This window comes from Aulonocara sp. 'chitande type north' Nkhata Bay, linkage group LG14 (genome assembly GCF_057382095.1).
Source record: "Aulonocara sp. 'chitande type north' Nkhata Bay isolate Kocher_YH1m ecotype deep benthic linkage group LG14, A_spYH_male_GT1.1, whole genome shotgun sequence".
Lineage (NCBI taxonomy): Eukaryota > Metazoa > Chordata > Actinopteri > Cichliformes > Cichlidae > Aulonocara > Aulonocara sp. 'chitande type north' Nkhata Bay.
In genome coordinates, this window is record NC_141357.1 from 36,799,263 (window position 1) to 36,821,177 (window position 21,915).

The 21,915-nt window shown below is 40.2% G+C and overlaps 1 protein-coding gene across 3 annotated transcripts in view; it reads right to left on the reverse strand.

Moving 5' to 3' along the window:
* The window catches only part of slc8a2b (solute carrier family 8 member 2b), a 212,269-nt gene that overhangs the window by 132,504 nt on the left and 57,850 nt on the right, over positions 1–21,915 (reverse strand). For all 3 annotated transcript variants that reach the window (XM_086262439.1, XM_086262441.1, XM_086262442.1), the window contains one exon: positions 17,784–17,823. The gene's annotated coding sequence lies outside the window, so the exon portion shown is untranslated. The remainder of the gene's footprint in view (positions 1–17,783; positions 17,824–21,915) is intronic.

Sequence of the window (21,915 nt, forward strand, 5' to 3'; positions counted from 1 at the left end):
TTGACAATCTCTCCGGCATTGGAACCATCATCTGTTTTCTCTTCGGTCACGCTCGGTTGATTTTTCTGGTCGGCACACTCATTTCCTCCATTACCCGCTGGCTCCATTACCCGCTGGCTGTTTCCCAAACAAACACACGTGCGGCTTGGCACTTGTGCTGTACGTAACAAGTCACGCGACGTGACGCTGCGGCTGTGATTGGTTCGGCTCTGCGCTACTTAATTTGGATTGGCTGACCTTTTTTTTTTTTTTTTTTTTTTTTTGAGGACAAGAGCTGCGAGGTCTATCGCGATAGCTTAATTTCTCTATCGAGTAAAAGTTATATCGCGATACATATCGTTATCGTTCTATCGCCCAGCTCTAATTTGATGGCAATGAGATTCAAGGACAAACATCTGACTTCAACTTCAGTGTGTTCACAGCGACTGCACAGAGCAAACACATGGAAGCGGTTTAAAAATAGACTTTTTGAGCATATTAAAAACCGTCATCGACACGCTCCAGCTGTGCAGCCCAAACAGATGCTTCACTTTCACTGATTTCCCCTTAGATTTCACAAGGACACAGTTGGGTTAAGTAAGAATTGTTGTCAGAGATGAAATCATGTGTCATTATTTTGTTGTTGTCATTTAGTCAACCTTGAGTTTCATCCAAAGGTATGACAGTACTGTTTGGAAAGCCTGATTTTCAGAGACATTAATCGTCCTTTTAACTGCTACTCAGCAGAACAACCCAGCTGACACTGAATAAAAGGCAGGACCCTGGACAGGAAGCTGTTCTAATCACACTGCGATGTTTCCAGAATGAGTTGGGAACATAATTATATGTATAAAATGCTAGTGTTCATTCCCTGTAGAGACACTTAGTACAGGAACCTGGATTGAACAGTTTCTGCATCATTGCCTTCCCTCAACAACAACACAACACATATACCAGTGGAGATGCTGTGGTTATCATGGTCTCCTCACAGTTACAAGATTCCTGGTTGGACTCTTCCAGTTGAAACCTTTGTGTGTGAAGTTTGCATGTTGTTCCTGCAGCTCCGGTACCCCCCAAAGACATGATTGTTAGGTTGGTTAGCAACCTTACTTTTAAATGGGAATATAACCACAATGCAACCAGCTGAGTTGAGTCCCCGGCTGCAGAATAACTCGTGTTAATTGCTAAGTGTTTGTGTCTGTCTTTAAAAATAATTTTAGAGATGGATTGGACAATGCCCAGAGGGTGCCCACAACTACTTACCATTGTCAAAAAAAATTAAGTGCAGTCATATCCTTCTGAGTGGCAAGGAGCCTGCTATCCCATTTTCACGCCAGTGTGACTGAGCCACAGGGAAATGGATGGATGATATAGTGTAACATTTGTAGCTAAAAGCTGGTTTGCACATGTAGTTCCTGGGCAGACGGCCCTTAGAGAAACAATGATGGAGAAACTGTAACAAAAGATAACAATCAACTGTAAAAATTTAGCATCGCATATAAAAAAAACCCACCTTACAAATAATAATAATAACAAAAAAGAAAATTTCATTAACAAACCTAAAATCATACAGAAAAATATTCTTGGGAGCAAAGAATTTGGAACCATGTGAACCAAAGCTACACCGTCGTCTTCATACTCCTCACATTTACTGTGACTCTTTAAATTTTCAAACTAATGTCTCAGAGTACTCTGATGTTTTCTGGTATAAAATTATAATTCCTGCTGCCCAACCAAAGTGTTCTGAAATTTAACAAACATATCTCCTCTATTTGAAGCTCTTGTGAACCTCAAGTCAACAAAAACTATTAATGATGGCCATAAAGAGCACTTTCAGATCTCCCTTATTAATCAATTCATCTTCAGCAGGTTGATGAGCTTTCTGTCTCTTTAGATCATTCTGTGAATACTGAAAGCAAAGAGAAGGAAAAGCAGAATTTACCCAATGACTCTGACCCCATACATTTGAATCCCTGCAGGGCCGAATGGTTTTACTGTTGACATGCCACTTGTTGTTTTTACCATAACTGTGTCGTCCAAAACCGATAATAAAATCTTTGCTGCTGTCTGCCTCCGGTGGGCTGACCAAACTGCATCATGCATGAAAACACACGGGACCCTCATAAGGTGAAATGGTTTCTAATATGAATCCAAGAAGCTTGACTGTGATCAACCATCTGTATCCCCTGGGGAGATAATGCATCCTTTTAAAATAGCTTGACTTCTTCTTTTTTAGGTTCCACGTGTCTCTACCCCTGATGGTGGGGTGATGAGCTGTAAAATCAGTTTATTTTATAACTTCCATGTCCATGGTGAAGCAGCAGCTGGAGTAGATGTTTTATGTGTTTATGTTGCACTTTAAAGACGTCACGCAAAAAATCCTGCACCCTGTCAATCAGTTGGGCTCACTTTTTGTTTGTGTTCTTCATGCAAACATAAGGAATGCACCTGGGTTATTTTAAGAAAAATGGCCTCTTTTTACCTTCTTTTTGATACCAGTGTTATCATCAAGCTTCTGTGTCTTTCTAATCATATTAGCGGTCATTTATTTTATATTTATTTTAATTCATTCAATCATTCTGCATTTCAACTATTGAGTGTTTGAGGTTGATCTTTTTATTCTTTCACTCATGACTCATAGTTTATACTTTTATTGCTCTTAATTTGATTGGTAAAATAATATTTTGATATACATTGCATTTCAGTTTAATTAAAGTTTCAAGTCAAGTTTTTCAAGTTTTTATTGTTATGTGTTCTCTGTGGGAATATAATTTATGTTGATTTGAATTGAATTGATTCAGTGTCTGCTGATAAACCAGTGGCGGTGTTCTTATGTCTCTTTTTAAGGAAAGGGAACTCCTTGTACAGTACAGCAGATGGCTAGGATGAGCAATACAAGGCTTTTGATTGGGAAGTGCTGTTCTTGTGTTGCAAAGCGCACAAAAACCACAATATTGTCTTCAGGTTAGGTGATAAAACCCTCGACAGCAGACCGAGAGCTGACCCAAAGAGAGGCATAAAGGAGGCAAAGAGGGCCTAGAAAAGCAGGATTGAAGACCACCTCACACATGAGGGTTAGGCAGGGGCACAGGATATAACCACCTATAAAGGGTGGAGTATAAAGTGTGGTATACAGGGCAGAGCCAAATAACTTCTCTGCTTGATTTGAGGCTAATAGATGCTCCAATTTCATGACTTGGCTGCCTTCAAGACATTAACACACACAAACAGACAGACACACTGCAGGAACAGGATATGATGTGTATGCTAAGGTCAGTCAAATCCTAGCAAAGGCCCCTGACATGCGCTAACCAGCCATCGTAATCCCTGTTCACCAAAAGCCACAATCTGTGGACTTAATTGATTATAGACCCATTGTACTTGTGCCAATGATCATGAAGTACTCTGAGGAAATAGTCCTGCATCACATTAAAACCAACCACTGTCCCACATTTGACCCACATAGTGGGCTTACAGAGCTAACCGACCCACAGAAGATGCTGCTGCTATAGTAATCCATGGCAACTAAACCACCTAGAACACAAAGCTATGTGAGTATAGGACTGGAATTAGTATCATAATCATAATCTGTATCATGATCAGTGACATCTTAGACCACTCCATGTGCCCCTGGATCAAAGACTTCTTCACTAACCGCCCATTGAGAGTCATAAAAAGACCCCACCTCTCCTCCTCCATCATACTAAGCACTAGTGGACACCAAGGCTGTGTGCTGAGTCCAGCCCTCTATTTCTTGTACATTCATGACTGCATACCGGTCCACTTGTCCAACATCATAATTAAATTGGCTGACAATACAACTGTCATTGGGTTGATCACAGGAGGAGATGAGTCAGCCCAGAGGGATGGGATTAAAAAGACTGTCAGTGTCAGTACTGGATTATAGGAGGAAATAAGTCACTGTTCTGGCCCTTTTCTCCACGGGGAGATGTGTGGAGAGGGTGCAGGCATCCAAGGTCTCGGGGGTTGTCGTGTCTGAGGACCTCTCGTGGTCAGCCAGCACTACTCGAATTATCAATAGCACGCTCAGTTCCTGAGTATGCCCAGGAGACGCAACACAGAGAGGGAAAGCTTCTGGTGGTCTTCTACTGGGTGGCCATTAGCTAACATGCTAACAGGGCTACTAGCATGTCTGTGTGGTATGCAGGCTGCTCGGCTGCGGATAAGGAAGACTGCAGAAAATCACTGACTGCCCACAACATCCTCGGGAGTTGACTGTCATCTCATGCTGCCAACATCATTAAGGACTTCACCCACCCTAGCCATCATCTCTTTGAACTGTTAAACCTCTGGCAGATGTTGCAGTTCAACCAGAGTACACACATCCAGATTAAGTAACAGTTGCTTCCCCCATGCAATAAACATGCTAAATAAGAAAAAACACTAAATTGCCACCCATCTTCCTGCCATGCTCCTGTACTTTGTTAACATACATACAGGGTTTTCACATCTTTATCTATCATAGATTCTATTGTATGCTTTAGTTATCCATGTTCCAATCAACATCATGTGTCTTCAGTTGCACTGTAGAGAAGCATTTTGATTTCATTTTATGTATTAACAATGACAATGAAGGCAATTCAGGTCATTTTAGAATGGACGCCTGTATATTAAAAATGTTTTTTTAAATTTTTTATTTATAGGGCCCTTCTCTGCGACTCTGTTACGAATGTGACGTCTGTGTAGCTGTGCATACCCAACCTCATTAAACTGACTCTCAGCTTGAGGTGTGACCATTTTTAAGGGTATTAACATATCAGCTATTATTTTGTAGAGCTGAGAAGGAATATTCTCATTTTTTAATATGTGAACCAATAAACACTACACACAGCCTAGCTCTGAGGCATATTTATACATATAGCAGTAATATAACACATCAGACACATTATGTGAATTGAAATAGTAGAAATCAGAAAATGGAGAAAAATATTCAGACAGAAGAAACACGGTTAATTTAAAGATGGGCTTTGGGAACAAAATAATGCCAAATAAATTAATAACAAGGGACAAGAAAAGCTCTCCCAAAACACACTCCTAGCTGTTCATGGTTAAAATGGAGAATTTACTGTTAATAATATATAACTTGAGATTTTTTATTTTGTAGGCCTAGAACTTAAAATAGTATCAATGCAGCGAGTTCCAACTTGAAGCAAACAGCTTTAATATATTAAAAAAATGTGCTTCTAAAATTATTTCACAAAGATATTGTAATTCATGTTTATCACACTGTGTTCTATTATATTATTATTAGCTTTCTATAGAGCAACAATATCTACCAGTGACAGGATGGGTGCAGAGGACATGCTGTAATTTGATACTTGGTTTGTCATAAGATCTACAGAAATACAAAACATTCTGTGATGCTCCAATTGTAATGCTGTATTAAAGATGAGTGGCCATTTCTGCACGTCTTTGCCGAAGACAACCAAGTAAGTAAGTTGTATCTCACAAATATGAGAGTAATATGAGAGTAGCAGAGTTAACGTCTACTGCAGACATGCTTCAGAAATGATTAAGACCATTTTTTGCCTTTACCTACACTAGGATAAAAAAGATCAGATATTTGCTTCTCCAGATATTTTTTGATGTACCACTTTTTTCACACCTTTGTCTGCAGCTGAAAATGCAAAGGGATGTTCTTCCTCTCCGCCAGCTCTGCTGCCAGGTCACTCCCTCCGCCATGCGGTGGATGACTTATGAGTCAAAGTTTAAAGACTTTTAACGTTGGTGCACCAGGCTGAGACCATTCCATCATCTTCCTGCTGTCGACATTCAGCAACTTTCTGTTCTGACACACATAACAAATGCCTTCTTACATCTGGCGTGTTACATATTTTGTAGTGTCTGAACTATGTGTGCACATTTATTGACTCACTGAACTTAACAAATGAGGCTGGATTTTTGTGTACCAACCACGTATAAGAGACAGTAAGTATTCAGCAGATCTAACAAATATGTTTTGGTCTGTTTGCCATCTCAGTGAGGCGCGAGCACTTTGTGTGTTTATGCAGTTACTGTAACTATAAAGGTTCCTAATAGAAATACTGATAAAGGGTATGCCACTATCATAAGTGGTAACGTATCTAAAACAGCATTAATAAAATGTAAATTTCTAATATTGGATAAATGCACTAAAGTAATCTTTAAGAGGAAGGGAAAGATTTTTGGTAACAAAGGCTTCTGGTTTCTGTTTGACAGACTTGTCATCTTTGAACAGGGTTTTGGGTAAATACAGGTAAAAGTTTGTGGAATGACCACAAGAGAGGCTGCATTTATCCACTGCATTTACTTATCAATATTTGCCCATTTCATGATGACATTTTAAAGTTATTGGTGTATTTTCCTTATTTTTAGTTCTATTCTTTTCCAGTGGCAAATGTTCATATTAAAGCAGGACACAATTTCAGAGAATCGGCCCAATGTAATGAGCCAAAGGCTCAGCCTTCAGACTGTTTCAAACACTCGGTTTCACGTGGTATTTTCTACTCTTGGCTCTCACTAATTTCAGCAGGAGAGGATGTTCCTAATATAGTCATCTTTGGCTGTGAGCACAGAAGTGCTATCAACCTGCTCAAACTTTCTGTTGATGAGAGACAGATAATCAAAGGAAAGCTGGATTAAAACTGCATCTTGAAGATTTCACAGTATTAGATTGTCATTTTTTTTAACTGTAAAATATACAAAGCTGTCCTACTCCAAGACTACAGTCCAAGAATAATATAAAGCTAGAAATGAGCTTCACAGATCCCCTGTAACAGCACAGAGCTGTTAAAACCATAAAAGCACTATATTTCAGTCGTCTTAGTCTTTTCTAAAGATTCTTGCTGTTCTATGAGAAAAAGAAACATTTTCTGTTTCTCTTTTGTTCAGACAGATGAGCTTATTCGGGCACCATGTGATCACTGGGCAATTTGTAAAGACTGAATTTTATATCAGTTCGCTTAACTCACATTAACAGCTTAACTATAAAGTGGGATCAAATCCCAAAAGAATCGTTGACAATCATATTTGTTGTAATTTATTTAATTCGCTCAGCCTCAAAACAGCAGCTGGCACATCAGACCTTAGTGACAGAAAGGAAATGAGCTGCGTGACTGCACAGTGTGCCTAACCAGAAACATAAAGCATGCTCTTTACTCTGTCATTGTACTGATACGCTGAAAAAAGATAAGAAAATCTCACTCATGCATACAATAAAGGAATATGGTGGATACTCAGGGAAAAAAGAGCAAAGTTCTCCTCTCTCCCCTCTCCTCATCCTTTTTATTCTCGCGACGCTGCCTCTCTCGCGCTTTTTCTCTTAACAAAGTTCATTGTGTGTTTGTGTGTCTCACTGAGAGCCATCCATCTCCCGTCCCTGGCCGCTCTATAATTACAGTGGCTCTGCCTTCCCTCCATGCCAGCTAATGCTCTCCTCATTACATTGTGTATGTGTTTGTGTGTGTGCGCTTATCAAATACCAAAATACCACCACCTCCGCTCCTTGGTAATCGCAGTCTACATCAGCTGTCACCTTTTCAGATCTGAAACAAGAAGCTCGGGATGTGCACACACAAACAGAGACACACATGAATCAGGCTAAACGGGTTTTTTGCTTCACTGAATGAATTGTACTGGGGTGCCTGGCTTGAGCACCAAAGTCAGCCTTCATTTGGTGATTACCAAGGTAATCTGACATAAGAGCTAAGAATTAACATCCTAATTCTTGAAATACACTTGGTGTGTGCCTGTGACGTCTGTTTGTTCCGTACTTCACATGGCTTCAAATCACACTGGGAGCACTTCAGAAGCAGAGCCTTCAGCCTGCACAGGGTCTTTTATTTTGAGAATTGACAGCATTCCCTATGCTGTTCCTGTCTGCCTTCCTGCCTTCCTCACACACTCTGTGCAGCTGTGATGGACACGCAGCAGAGAGACACTTCTAGGACACTTGTGAAATGTGCTGCGGCTCATTGGTTGGCAGCACTGCAACGACAAAAGCCACATATGTGGTAAAATTATTTTCCCCATTGAATGAGCAGCCTGTTTTTTCCTTAAATGAGTTCATGAAATCAGCAATTACACAAAGTGAAGAAAACATGAAGAATCAGTCACATTTTCCTACAGCCTGAGGAAGAGCAACACAGATTGTTTCAGTTTCTCAGCAGCTCAAACTTCAAATGCATACAATTTATGAGCATCCATCTATGTTTTTAAATGCAAATCCAAGAGTCCCCAGCCTGCCACAGGGCTAACAGAAGCTAACATTTATGCTCACTTTCACATCCGCAGCCAATTTAGAAACAACAAGTAACCTAATGAGCCCGTGTTTGTACTGCAGGAGGAAGCTGAAATAGCCAGAGAACCCATGAAAGCACCAGGTAAGCACAGGTAAACCTTTATGTGAACAGAAGAATAGACGGATACCTAAATTTACATGACTATATATTTAATAGGACTATGACTGCCCCATATCATATTGTTCATAATAACACCGGACAGTATAATAAAATTGTTATAACAAAATTATTAAAATGTCAAATCACGATATCATTTCCATAGCAACGCCGTGTGTATGTTTTCTAGTGCGTGCAGAAGCCCTGGGCATGTCTGAGAGAAAGAGCTGTGTATCAGCCTCCAGTGATGAGTCTGTTAAATGTGGAAACAAGAAACGTGTTTCACCTCTCGAGGCAAAAATAAACCAATATGCAAACAAAGGACTTGTTTGCACTGAGCACTCACTGGCTTTACTTCATGACAGGAAGAGCAAAAGGTGAATGAAGGTGTCGAGTCTTCAATGTTGTACTTTTACAGGGAAAAATACTACCTGGGCTACTTCTGTGCTTACATTTGATTTATGCTTTGACACTACTATTGGACCATAAAGCTATAATTCATAGTAAGAAGTAGGGATGGGTACCGGTGTCCGGTGCCATGATGGCACCGGTTCTGACATAAACGGTAGTAACCAGACCGAAAAGCAGCGCACATTTCGGTGCTTTATTTCGGTGCTTTTTTTTCCCTGAGCTGTGATACACTTCTAGCCAATCATTTTACGTTTCCCAGGATAGTAGGCGGGGCCAGGTACGTACGTTCAGTTAGAGCAGAGCTACAGATTAAAAATGTCCAAGGCGAAGCGGTCAAAAGTCTGGCTGTACTTCACAGCAAAATATGCAAACTCAGCAGCAACAAGTGCTTTAAGCTGATACTGTGATACTGTCAAAGGAGGTAACACCAAGAATCCGATGAAACACCTGGCGACGCATAGCGTTTTTTTAAAAGCCGAGAAATGTGCCGTATTTGATAGCTTGCTGCGAGACCTCACACTGTGCACGTTGGGTGGGTTGCCTGTTATCGGACCCGGAGCAACATCCCCCAAAAACCCGAAGAATAGAGTCCTGGCCCCTAGCCCTGCCAGTGTAGCAGAAATGATGAGGATATTGATGCAGCAGCAGCTGTTCTTCTCTGCGTGAGTAGCTTAATGTTGTTCGAGTGTAATTTACATTGAGTAGGCTAACCACGTTATTACATTAATGCATGTAAGGTGAACTAGCAAACATCATCATAGCTACATGCGGCTGTCTTCTTGTTTGATGGCAGATACTCCCTTCACCCTGGCCAAAAAGGCTAAAATGACCAAAGAAAAAGTGGGAAACAGCTGAACATGAGAGGTTTTTGGACAAAGTTTGTGTTTTTTTTCCATTGTTTAAGCACTGCTTCCAGCCAAGAGTGATACCATATATGCCCCATAACTGCAGAAAAGGCTAACATTGTTATCTTTTTACAAAAAAAAAACCAAAAAAACAGCTGAACATGAGAGGTTTTTGGACAAAGTTTGTGTTCTCCATTCTTTAAGCACCGGTTCGAGCACCGTTTAAGCACCGGCACCGTTTCAAAAGTACCGATTTGGCACCGGTATCGGATAAAACCTAAACGATACCCATCCCTAGTAAGAAGTGTGTCATCAGTGACAGTAGCTCAGAAAACAAGGATGGAAAAATGTCCTTCGTTTATTTACAGTTATAAACGCTGCTGCGTCATAATTTTTCTTGACAAATCACGATACAGTTTTGAGAATATTTTTCAGTTTACTTACACACGTAAATATATGTGTGTTAGTGTCCAGCACATAGGGCTCACATGAGGTTTTGACACAGGGGGAATGTTGCTGTTGGCAAATATCACATTTGTCTTATTGACATGTTGTCGAAGCTTCATGGGAGCAGTTTTTTATGCTAAACATTAATCATGCTCATTTCCTGTGTTTTTCATTTATAACAAAGTAGGTTCATTCTCAGAAAGGCATATCAGTCTGGAGCTCAACCTGATTTTTTTATTGACACTGGTTTACATCATCTTTACAATGACTGATTAATACCCACCAGCATCATTAGGACTGTGCAGCTGGAGTGATGAAGGGATGGAAGAGGATGAGGAAAAGATTTTGGGTGTGGGCTGATAAAGCTGCTCTGCAGAGGAGGCTGTAGTTTGGAGAGAAGAGTGAAATTATAAGCTGCAAGAACAAGAAAAAAAACAGAAGGAGGAGGAAGTGATGGTCACCAAACAGAGTGAAGGAAGGAGGAATAGAAGAATATGTGAAATGAGGGGGGAGAGGAGAAAAGTTTGATATCAGGCTTGTGGCAGAAAAACTGAGAAAATAAAAGGGACAACAAGGAGGAATTATCAGCCATCCTGATGATGCACTAAGACCTCTGAATAAATGTGCCCTTATCATCTATGAAATGATGCTATAATCTGGTGACTGCTGTAAAAGAAGGCACTGAGTCCCAAACACTGTTTTTTCTTGAGCCCTAAACATGTTCATTTTTGTCTAAGCAAAGATTTCCAAGGCTTCCTCAATGACAGCTGTCACTGTGAATCTGTTAAGTAAATAATAAATCTGTCAATCAAGCCGTGTGAAAGGATGGTGTGAAGACTCCAATTAGGCTGCAGAACACATGAAATCATGAACCCCACTGTGCTCCACAGAGTGCTTTTTAAAAATCGTGTGTGATCACGAGTAAACAAGAAAGAAAGAGAGAGCCTGAGATGTTCAGGAAAAGTAAAAATAAGAGCATTGGAGTCAAACATGGGGAAACAGTTACAAACAGAAGGCTTCTGGTGGCTGGAAAGTTAAACGCAGCATGAATGCAGACCAGCAGGTGACTGAGGTGTGGGTGTGATTGTGTATCAACTGATAAGAGCTATTCAGTGGGCTGAAAAGTCTGGAACAGTTGGAAATATGATGGTGAGGAAAGAAAGCAATTTATCATGAAGTGAAAGATAGAAGGGAAATATAACAGAATGAAAAACAAACAGAATGTATTATTTTACCTTGAAGATCATAATTTCATCCAATTACCACCTTCAACTGTAAGCTTACAAGCAACACACCACTCAGTGTGTGTTGGTGCCTCAGACCAAGTAAACCAAATGAACCAAAGGAGTTCATTCAGGTAAACTTAGAACATAATGGGTGAGACGGGACACAGGACTGGAGGGTGACATGGACATTACTAAACAAACACGTGCAGACGAAGTCCTTTTAAAGTCATCAGCATTTATATACTTGTAATGCATCACCGTCTCTCCAACACGCACACGCCGGGATCTTCAACTCCCCTTTGGTCCACTTATATAAAGCCAATTATTATTCACCACCTTCCACCCACCCACACACTCCTCCCCTCTGCCTTAGCATCCACCCACCGCTGTATCCAGGCAGAAGCCATTAGAGACCACACACAGCAGGAACACTGAACCATTTATGGACACAGGACTATTCATGTCACACACACTGTGTGTTGGCTCGGCATGGTGGGAAACACATGCTGGTATCTGCTGCTCGACTGTTATATTCGCTTGGAATGTGACAGGAAGTTGGTCAAACTGAGCGCTAATAAAGTTTAAATAATCTGGAACGATGCACAAAAAAGTCACTCTGCAGTCGACTGAGTGACAGAATGAAAGTGTCAGCTGAAACGATTTAAAAATCACACAAAGAATCGGCCCTGGCTTTAAAAATGACTAATCAAACAGAACTGACCTACACATTAATCAAAAAGCAATGTTTACAGAAGAAAGGCAAGATACAGTCACTACTACAGAAATATCGCTTTACCAGTGCCCACAGCTCTGACATATGCGTCACTTTCAGTCAGAGTGAGACTGCAAATACATTTATAGTTGAATTTCCTTAAAGGCATTTAAAACGATCGACTACTGTAGCTACAGACATACTTTTCATTTATCATCTAATCACATCGTGAAGCCTCTAAACTCGCTTTTCTGTAGTCTGCTCACATGTGCAGAATGCAGAGGTATGCAGTATGAGCGACATCTTCTCTCAACACATACATGCACTAAATTGCATAAGAGAATTCTTGTGCATACATGACTGGAGTGCTATGTACAGTATATAGAGCTTTTTTACTCTGAGCACATTTAATACAATATCCGTTCCCTGTTCTCTTTCATAATATAAAATAGCGAGATTAAAGGTGGGGAAGGATTTCCTCTCACTGTGGGATCAGTAAGCTCCACATTCAGATTGTTTTGGTCTCTTCTTATCACTTCCCTGGGAGACATATTCCCCAAACTATTAAAGTATGGCCAAATTGATGCTGGTAGGAGGAGAGGTTTTGGCATTAGAGTAAAATAAAATTGTCTGTCCTGGTAAAAGACATAAAATGGAAAATATGTCTCGCCTGCAGTAACTTCCAGAGAGCCAACCAACTGTGCTCATGTGAGGCTCCAGTTCAAGTCTATTCGTAACATTTGTGCTTGTTTGGGAACGACCAAAGAGATGTTTTTGTGCCTCTGCTACAGAAAAATACTCACTTCTTTGCTTCGAGCAATGTTTACACGGAGCAGGAGAAAAATTGCTGTCCGTTTATCTTTTCATTCCATGCACGCTCTTTCTAATGCATGCAACACCATTAAATATACCTCATTATTATAAAATAATGAGGCACAAATATTAAAATAACCCTGTGCCTCAAAACAAATCGCTGCTGTATACATAACATGGTTCACTAGAAAACCAAATTATTCTTCAACAAATCATCAAAATGGTCTTTAAAATATTACAACTATTGCATTAAATTTTTTATATGACTTGGCAAATGACTCTTTTGTCACACTGCTGTACTGTTAATAAATACTAAAATAGTAAATAGTTGGTTTCACAGGTTACATTATTTTATTTTTCACATTTTTAATGGGACGAATTGGAGGATTTTGCCAAGACTGAATCCAAACAAAGACCTGTGACCAACATGCCACAAATCTAGCCTTATTGATTTTGTGTCTTTTTCACACATAGAGGGGGTGTCAGCCTTTCTAATAAAATATTGATTATGCTTCAATCATCTTCACCCAGCATCCCGAAGCTACTGGTGTGCAACAGTCTGTGTTGTTCAGTGAAAGTAATGGATTGGATTGTCGGGTAATAACATTCAGGCTCAGAGGCAGGATTTAGTCCCTGGAGGTAACAAGGTTACAGGTTCAAATCCCGCGGGTGCTGCCATCTACATTCTACAAACAGGCAGACAGGAAGCCAATAGAAATATGAAACCTCTGGCAAACAATGTGTACGTGATTAAAGGAAGCTGCACGTAGGGGGTGGCTGATGCAGGGACACCGAAGGACAATCTTAGAATGTATCTTAATCATTTTGTAGAGGAAAGCAGTCAGTGGAGATTCAAGGCTCACAATATAATGGCAGCCTTTGAGGTACGGGTTTACAAGGAGGCCCCAAAAAAAGCAGAAGTCATGATGGATCAGGTTTCATGTTGCATAGTTAATAAAAACCTTGTTAATGTGGGCGTGTGTTTGATTAAAACAAACATTTTGTGATAGTCTCAGCCATTCCCAGGATTTTGTCAGTGAGCGGCACATTCAAACTTAAAGTAGGGGGCACTCGGCAAAACAGAACAACTGCTTAGATAGAAATCCAGTGTAGGAACGAAAAGTACGATTTTCAGGCGAAGCCTCGATACAGATGTATTACTGTAACCTGCATAAACAAGAGTCTAGCATGGTTTCGTGTTCAACAAATGTTTTACAAAGAAATGCAAGCAGTATTCAGTGTCTTTACCCCTATAGTACTTCAGTATTATGCAGGAACACGTAAATTAATATTATACAACCGGGTCATAATTATTTATTTATGTGTATCTCTCTTTAATGTTGCAGCTGGAGATGATTTTAAGTACTTGTATAGTGCAGCTTGCATGAGTAAATCCAAATGTTAAAATCTGCAACAGAAGAAGAAACCAAGCTTTAAACTATGTGGCCTTACATGCAGGAAGGTGGTAGAGTAGAAGAAATAAAAATACCTGGAGTATAATAACATTAAAGCGAGCTTCAGTTGAGTAAATGCATGAAGTTACATATCCACATGCTCATGCAGTGGTGCTTTGTGCTGTGAAATGAATATTGTTGTAGTCCAAAGATATTGGTGTAGGTGGGACACATATTAGTGTGCTGATGCTGTTGCTCTAGAGCCAGTCTCAAAGTCACGCTCCGCGCTCACTGGGATGTATTGAATCAGTAATCAGATCATATTTTTTTAAAAACACTTTAAATTTTTAAAAAGTAAAAATTGTCTGTGTTAAACCTTTTGCTGATGTTGCTTTATAATATACAGATTTCTTAATGTCATTTGCACTACTACTTGTTAGAATTCCATATTACACAGTTGGACCTTATTATTTTTTGTTATTTAATTTGGTCTTGTTCTTATTCTTTCCATCTCACCCAATCACTGGCATCACACCAACCATCTGCATGTCCTCCTTCACTACATCCATGAATCTTCTCGGAGGTCTTTTCCTTCTGCCAGCACCGTCTTTGACATCCATGGTTCAATATATCCATTATCCCTCATCAGCACATGCTCACTCTCATATATAAAAATTATTAGGCCTTCACTTAGGCCATATAGTACTTCTACTTATAAAAAATTTATTTTTGTTGTAAATTATACCGTTTGTATTGTTCTGCTACTGCTGCAAGAGTAATTTCCCCTATGGTATCAAGTACAAAGTGGTATAAAGTATCCAAACATTCTACAACCTACTGCAAAACAGGGAGAAGGACAGAAACCACACTTTTAACTCAAAGAGACTTCATCTATTTTACCTTTATGGGGTTAATGAAGTGATAGTCACAGATAAATTTAATTTATATTTCAAACAGACCTCTCACACAGGGCACAAGCTTGGACGCAAACACCCAGAACAGACATATCGACTGAAGGAAGAAATGTTGCTCAGAGGTGTAATAAAATGTGATCAAATGAAAGTAATAAAGTATTAATGAGGATGAGATAATTCAACGGGGCATAAAAATAATCAATGTGTGCGACAATGGAGAGGAAATGGCCACTTTCACTGGCATCTCATCCTACTGGACCGCTGCCCACATCGTTAGAGGTGATTCCCCAGTCAAAAATATATCTCATACTTTGAGCTGTCCCTAATCACTGTCTCCATTACATTTCAGGGATGGCGGAAAAGAAGGAGGAAGGACAGAGAAGTATAATCACGGATGTAAAGTGCACGAGGTTGACTACTTTTTTGAAATAACAGCAAGTGTTCTGGAACCAGAAAGAGAAACGGTGAAAAACAGAGGCGGTATAGGCCAGAGAGACCAAGAAGACAAGGATGATGAAAAAAATGAACGAAAGGATGATGTAAAATGATAAAGAAAGAAAACACGAATTCTGTGAGAAAAGGCTTCCTTGATGTTGCTTTTTTAATAAGAGGTTAGAGATTGATTAAATTTAGAGATGCACTGATGCGCTGTCAGCTGATTCACTCGCTGGGTAAACACCTTGATTAATGTAAACCCAGTGTATCTTCTTTTCTCTGAAACAAAATGGAACATGCGCTGGGCTGTGACGGTTTCTGTTTTAATTATAATTCTGATTGCACTGCAGCCATCTGCCGTTTCATCGATCCAATAGCTTTGCATTAGGAAGTCTTTTTTTGTGCTGCAGTGATTCCCATAAAAGTAATTATTGTTCAGCATTAAATGGATTCATCTTCAACACAATCAGCTCAGCTCTGCTGTTGCAGCTGGTTTAGATGAAATACTAAAAGAAGCTAAACACAGCTTAGTATGATAGTATGATGCAAACATTTACAAAATAATTTGGGGGAATACTGTATACATTTTAACTGAATGGCCAATGTCTCGTAGATTTAAAGAAGATGAATCATGTATATCATGAAATCTCATTTTTTAGGAAGATAATCAGAAATGGGAGAAAAAATGAAAATGGACAAGCATTTATATCACTTCTCTGTTACTGACAGCTCAAACATTTTACAATTATTATTTAGATTAATACGGTACGCTTAACACATTCTATGAACTTTAAACACTTTACCTAACTGTCTCCACATTTAATCTAACAGGCTTGTTTTTGGACTGTTGGAGGAAGCAGAGTATCCAGAAGAAATCCACACAAGCGCAGGAAGAACCTGCAGACTCCACCCAGAAAGGCCTGAACCAATCAGGATGCTGAAACGAGAAACCTTCTGGCTGCAGGGCAACAGTGCCAGCCACTGCACCACAGTACCGTCTGATAGCTCTAATCAGCGCATCTCTAACTCAAACACCAGTTTGCTGTGTTTGAAAGTTGGTGTGGTGACTGTTTAGGGATCAATGCAGATTACAGCTATTACAGCACAGCAGTGCCGTGGTTAGCACTGCCACCTCACAGCAAGAGTGTCCTGGGTTTGTGATGACACTTCACTACTTGTAGTTGACAGTCGTGGCTGGAAATGGTTGATTTGTGACCATTCATAACTGTTGCCACATTAAAGGAATCTTATTCAGAACTCAAATTTGATCACTACAGTGATCGAAAGCAAATTGAAAAAACTTCTTCAATTCAACAACACTGCAGATACAACACAACTAGATGCAGAAACCAGTAACAACAAATCCCTCCTTTTTGCTGTTTCGTATTTTCACTGTGTTTTCTAGATTTGCTTTGATCTTTTTGTTTTTACGTTGCAATCTAGCATCATCCAACATCTGCCTGCATTAAAAGGGACTGAATTAGAGAAGAGCATCATGGTGTCACCTTCTTTGTTCAGGTGACATTTGGCTGTTGGCAGTTTTATAAGGAAAACTTAAAGGCAAAAGAACATACAGCTGTCACTTTCTCCAAACACTTTTACTTATTTCCACTGGGTCAGTACTGCAAACATGAAGTCATGTGGTAAGGTTTACTGAATGAAGCATTTAAAAAAGAGAAAAATGGCACAAACATGGAGGAAACAGCCTGTTGATTGTTGGCAACAAGTCCCTGTTCTCCTGATGCATGCTGCTACATCACACACAGCCTGGAGGGATGACTCGCACACATTTTCTATTTGTTCAAAAAAACCAACTGTCACACACACACACACACACACACACACAGCAGTCCTGGGTTTCCTGGCTTGGATGACGGCAGTGAGATGTTCAGTATTCAGAGTGAAGGAATAAAACCAGTGAACAGGGCGAGCTGGCTTCAGTAACAAAGCAGCCTCTTTGTGACTCGCTCACTGGGACTCGTGTGTGTGTGTGTGTGTGTGTGTGTGTGTGTGTGTGTGTGTGTGTGTGTGTGTGTGTGTGTGTGTGTGTGTGTGTGTGTGTGTGTGGCAGGATCTCTCCTCATAAAGCATTTGTTCATGCATAAAGCGACTGCACATTAAAACTTTGCGTACTGTAGACGGCGCTTCTACGAGCATATGCGTGACAACACAGCTTACTCACGCACAAACGCACAAAGCCATTTTACTTACCCAAACCAAACTCATGGGGTCGTGGAGGAGTTCAGCTGCCCTGCAACAATCAAGAAAATGTGATGAGGAGACGGCCTGAACAGAAAATTACACACATTAAAACAATATTAGCATCTTGAACACATCCTTGGGACAGACTCTCTAAAATGCACCTTTCAATCATAAGCTCAGAAAGTGGTTTCTCACAGTGCGGCATCCTCCTTTACTGAGCCAGCTTCTCTTCTACCTTAATGTCCTGAGACACTTAACCAAAGTAAACAGATCAATGAAAAGAAATTGCTTTGTTTCACTGTTTGGCTGTAAAGGATTTGTCTCCACTGCACCTATAGAAAACCACTGAGAGAATCAGCGGCTAATATTTCTATTGAGAACCTGGCACACTCTACAGGTTTCTACTGATGTGCCTTTAGTGCTTGTTCCTTCAGCACACAAGCACAGAATATCATTTTGTGCTCTGATAGGTTTTATCACTGGCTACTTTAATCCTTTCAGATTTTAGTACCTCATATGTGGTATTCCAGCCCCTGTAATTGTGCGTTCTTTACTCTTCCAAGTGTCTTGGTAAATAACAAAGAGTTTAAAGGAGCTGCCAGGGTAAATTAAATGTTAAGACGGAGAACATACAGCTTTTAAAAGTATGGGAATTTAAACGTCTCAGTGGCTGCGTGGGCTGATGAAGCGACGGCTTGCCAAGACTTCAGCAGCCTGCGTGTCTTTCCTGAGGTAGTGATGAGGATTCCTCTCTCCAAGGTAAAGGGTGTATAGATTGGATTATTGATCGGTGTGCACAAAAGGAAGAGAAAAGGAAGTGTATGTGAGAGAGAGGGAGAGAGAGAGAAACAGGAAGGAGGGAAGAGAGAACGGTTCAGAAAGCCAAAGCAGCCAGCTGGTAGATGAAAGCAAGCTCCATAATGACGGAGAGAGGTGAGTGTTATGCCACACAGTGTTTTTTTTAAAGATGCATCAGGCTGTTCTCGTTCTGTCAAAGCTGCTGGCATTTGCACACAAGGTGCCCTTCAGTGTCTGCGCCCTGATGCTCCTGGTTACGGCAGGTTAGGCAGACGTGTTTGTCACTCCCAACTCAGTGTCGTCTCTCTCTGCAGTTTGCCTTTTGCCCTCAATCCCCCCAAGCAGTCGTGTTAGATGGCTGTCCCATCCCTGAGTCTAGGGTCTCTTCCTTTACAAAGGAGAGTTCTTCCTCCTCACTGTCACCAACTATTGCTCATAAAGGATTATCGGATGATTAGGATGTTTTTTGTTTTTTTTTACTGTTTCAATGTTTTTTACCTTACAGTACTTTACTGTTATGTAGGAGTATAGCGTAACTGAGAACATAGGTTTTATTCGATGGGAACAATCTTTGCTCACAGATTTGATCAGAAGTCAGTTACAGGCAAGGAGTAAGGATGTCTGGTTAAAGATGACTAAGATGCTCATTTCCAGCTTCATCCCTTGTCATAAACAAGCTGATTCAGTAATCACAAATAATGTGCTTTTCATTGACATCATTATAATAATAAGTCAGAAAAAAAAAACTATCTGAACTTTCAAAGAGATTACACTGACGTCACTGTTTGATACATACATGTATCTATGCCATTGTGCCCTGTGGACGACAACAGACTAGTGTCATTTTGGCCTGACATTCTTAATTTAATTTCATTATTTAATGACATAATTTTCTGTCCATTGCGTCTCGATTCATCACTCAGCAATTCCAAAATAACTTTTTGCATTTTCACATCACTCATTTCTCCCTCGTGATGTGAGTTTGTGAGATTCCAATACTATTCTTTCAAAGAGCAGTGCTGCATTAATGACAGATTACATACTAGCAAATTGGATTTCCACTTTCATTTAGCTTTTCTTTTTTTTTTTTAACTTTTCTGTTGCAGTTTTGTTAATTTTAGGCAATTATGTGATTAAACCCTAGAAAAGAGTTTTGTATTGATACATTTCATCACACCTACAAGCCAAATGTCTTCCACCCTAACTGAAAACACCTGCAGAGTTCATTTTTGCTCCAATGGTGATTATGTCAGCAGAGAGCGAGCTCTTTTGCAGTCCATTTGTGCACCAAGGGAAAAAAGGGAAAATGCTGCTAAGTGCTTACTCAGTGTGTTATTATGTGACACTTAAGGGCCAAGCATCAGAGTGTGATGAGCTGGTAGTCAATGAAAGTTGGTAGGAGTGATCAGTGCCGACAGACTTGCTGCAACATCAAGGTGTAACAAACTGAAAAATGTGCGAGTCCCTGAGTGGAGCCAACAGGACCAGAAATAAACTACCTAAAGGCTGCTGATGATGATCCGAAGGTGACAGATGAAATGAAAGCAAAGTTGTCCATCTCCTGTGAGCCGGTTCAACAGTCAAAGACAAATCTGCTGCTTGTTTTTGCCAACAAATTTGCTGTCCTGTCTGTTTGACTGTAACAATTTTGTGTGTACCCATCTTTAAAAAAAATCAAATCTCCTTTAAATATTTGAGGATATAATTGTGTTCTCTGGTTGGATAGTATATTTTGCAAATTGAAAACAGCTACTGTATCTGGCTGCTTGCCACGCCAGGGAAACCTTCCCTGCTTCGATGTCCGACCGTGGATGGCTGCCAGACTTTCAACACTCAATTGGTGTTTCCCCAAAGGAAGATTGCTGGCATGCAAAGGATCCCAAAGCTAGACAAAAGCACCTGCTGCTTAAAATTGCTCAATTACTTAATACTCAATACAGCAGCTCACCTGTTGCCTGGAGCCAAAAATGCACCAAAACAATTAAAAAGTGACATGATTGTTAAAAACTCTAAGGAGCTTGGAAAGAGAAGCGACTGGACTTCTTTAAGTTTTTTCACCTCTCATCAGCGAGGTTCTAAGACCAAATGATGGAGAGTCCCAGGTACTCTCTAGTGGGGGTGTCCCTTAAGAGAATCATTGACCCACTACTGGTGATGTGCCTCATCACACGAGTCGGGGTGTGAAAAAGGCTGTGGGTGATTATCAATAGAGGTTTCGAGTGAAGCCACTGTGAGAGCTTGCCCCCACCCTATCATGAGATCAACTGACGCAAAGTGTGAGTGGGCATTAAGGAGGCTGGGAAGGATCTCAAAACTGGATTATAGATGGCAGACAGTTGGTGTCGTAAATCAACGCCTCTGTTCAAAGATAGACGTTCACAGTAGACATAGATGCTTCTTTCACTCCTCTTTCAAACCATCTGTCTTCTCTTATCTGGATCCAGCGTAAGTTTCTGGACCTCTTAGATTTCTTAGATGACCATGACCCGGATGACTGAAAACCTACACAGATGATTGTTACCGATTTTTTAAAGTTATTTTAATAATGATTCATTCAGTGGGTCAACTGCTAAAGATCTTTACAACATTTCAGTGTTTTTTAGGCTTCTTACCACCTGATGCCCAAATGCAGAAGCAGTAATTATTGATTTTGATGTGACGCTCTGGTTTAAAAGCCACTGTAATGAAGCTTTTACTTAAATATGAAATATGAACAGTGTGAGTCCACTCCTGCTTTTAGAAAACAAAATATGCTCCTCTTAAACTCACTAAATGCTTCTGTTTCATTGCCAATGTTCCAGCAACTTCTGCTATTCACTAACAGCAGTAAACTTATCACAGCGCTACCATGTAGCACAATGCCACCCAGCTGACAAACAGAGAATGCACTATTATATTTTTAAGTGATTCAGGTCAAATTATACTAAAAGATTTTTAGGATTCCTAATTTTTCAATGTTACAACACTCCTGAGTTTATTCTTTGTTGGAATTCATCACTTTTGGTTCAAGTCAAATTAACCAAAACAAAAAAACTTCTTAATGGCCCTCACTGTTCGAAGTAATCTACTCTGATTGTGTGCTGATTTAGAAAGGCAGCTCTACAAAGGTTTAAGAGAGAGAGAGAGAGTGAGCGTGTGTGTGTGTGTGTGTGTGTGTGTGTGTGTGTGTGTGTGTGTGTGTGTGTGTGTGTGTGTGGTAAGTCAGGCAAATGAAAAAGAAAAGTCAACTAGCAGGAAGGTGATGCAGTTAGTGCATCTGATGTGTTGTGGTCTTGTTTCTTTCTTTATCTGTCAGCCACATTTTGTCTTCGCTGTCTTGTTATTATGCTGCCAGCATAAGTGT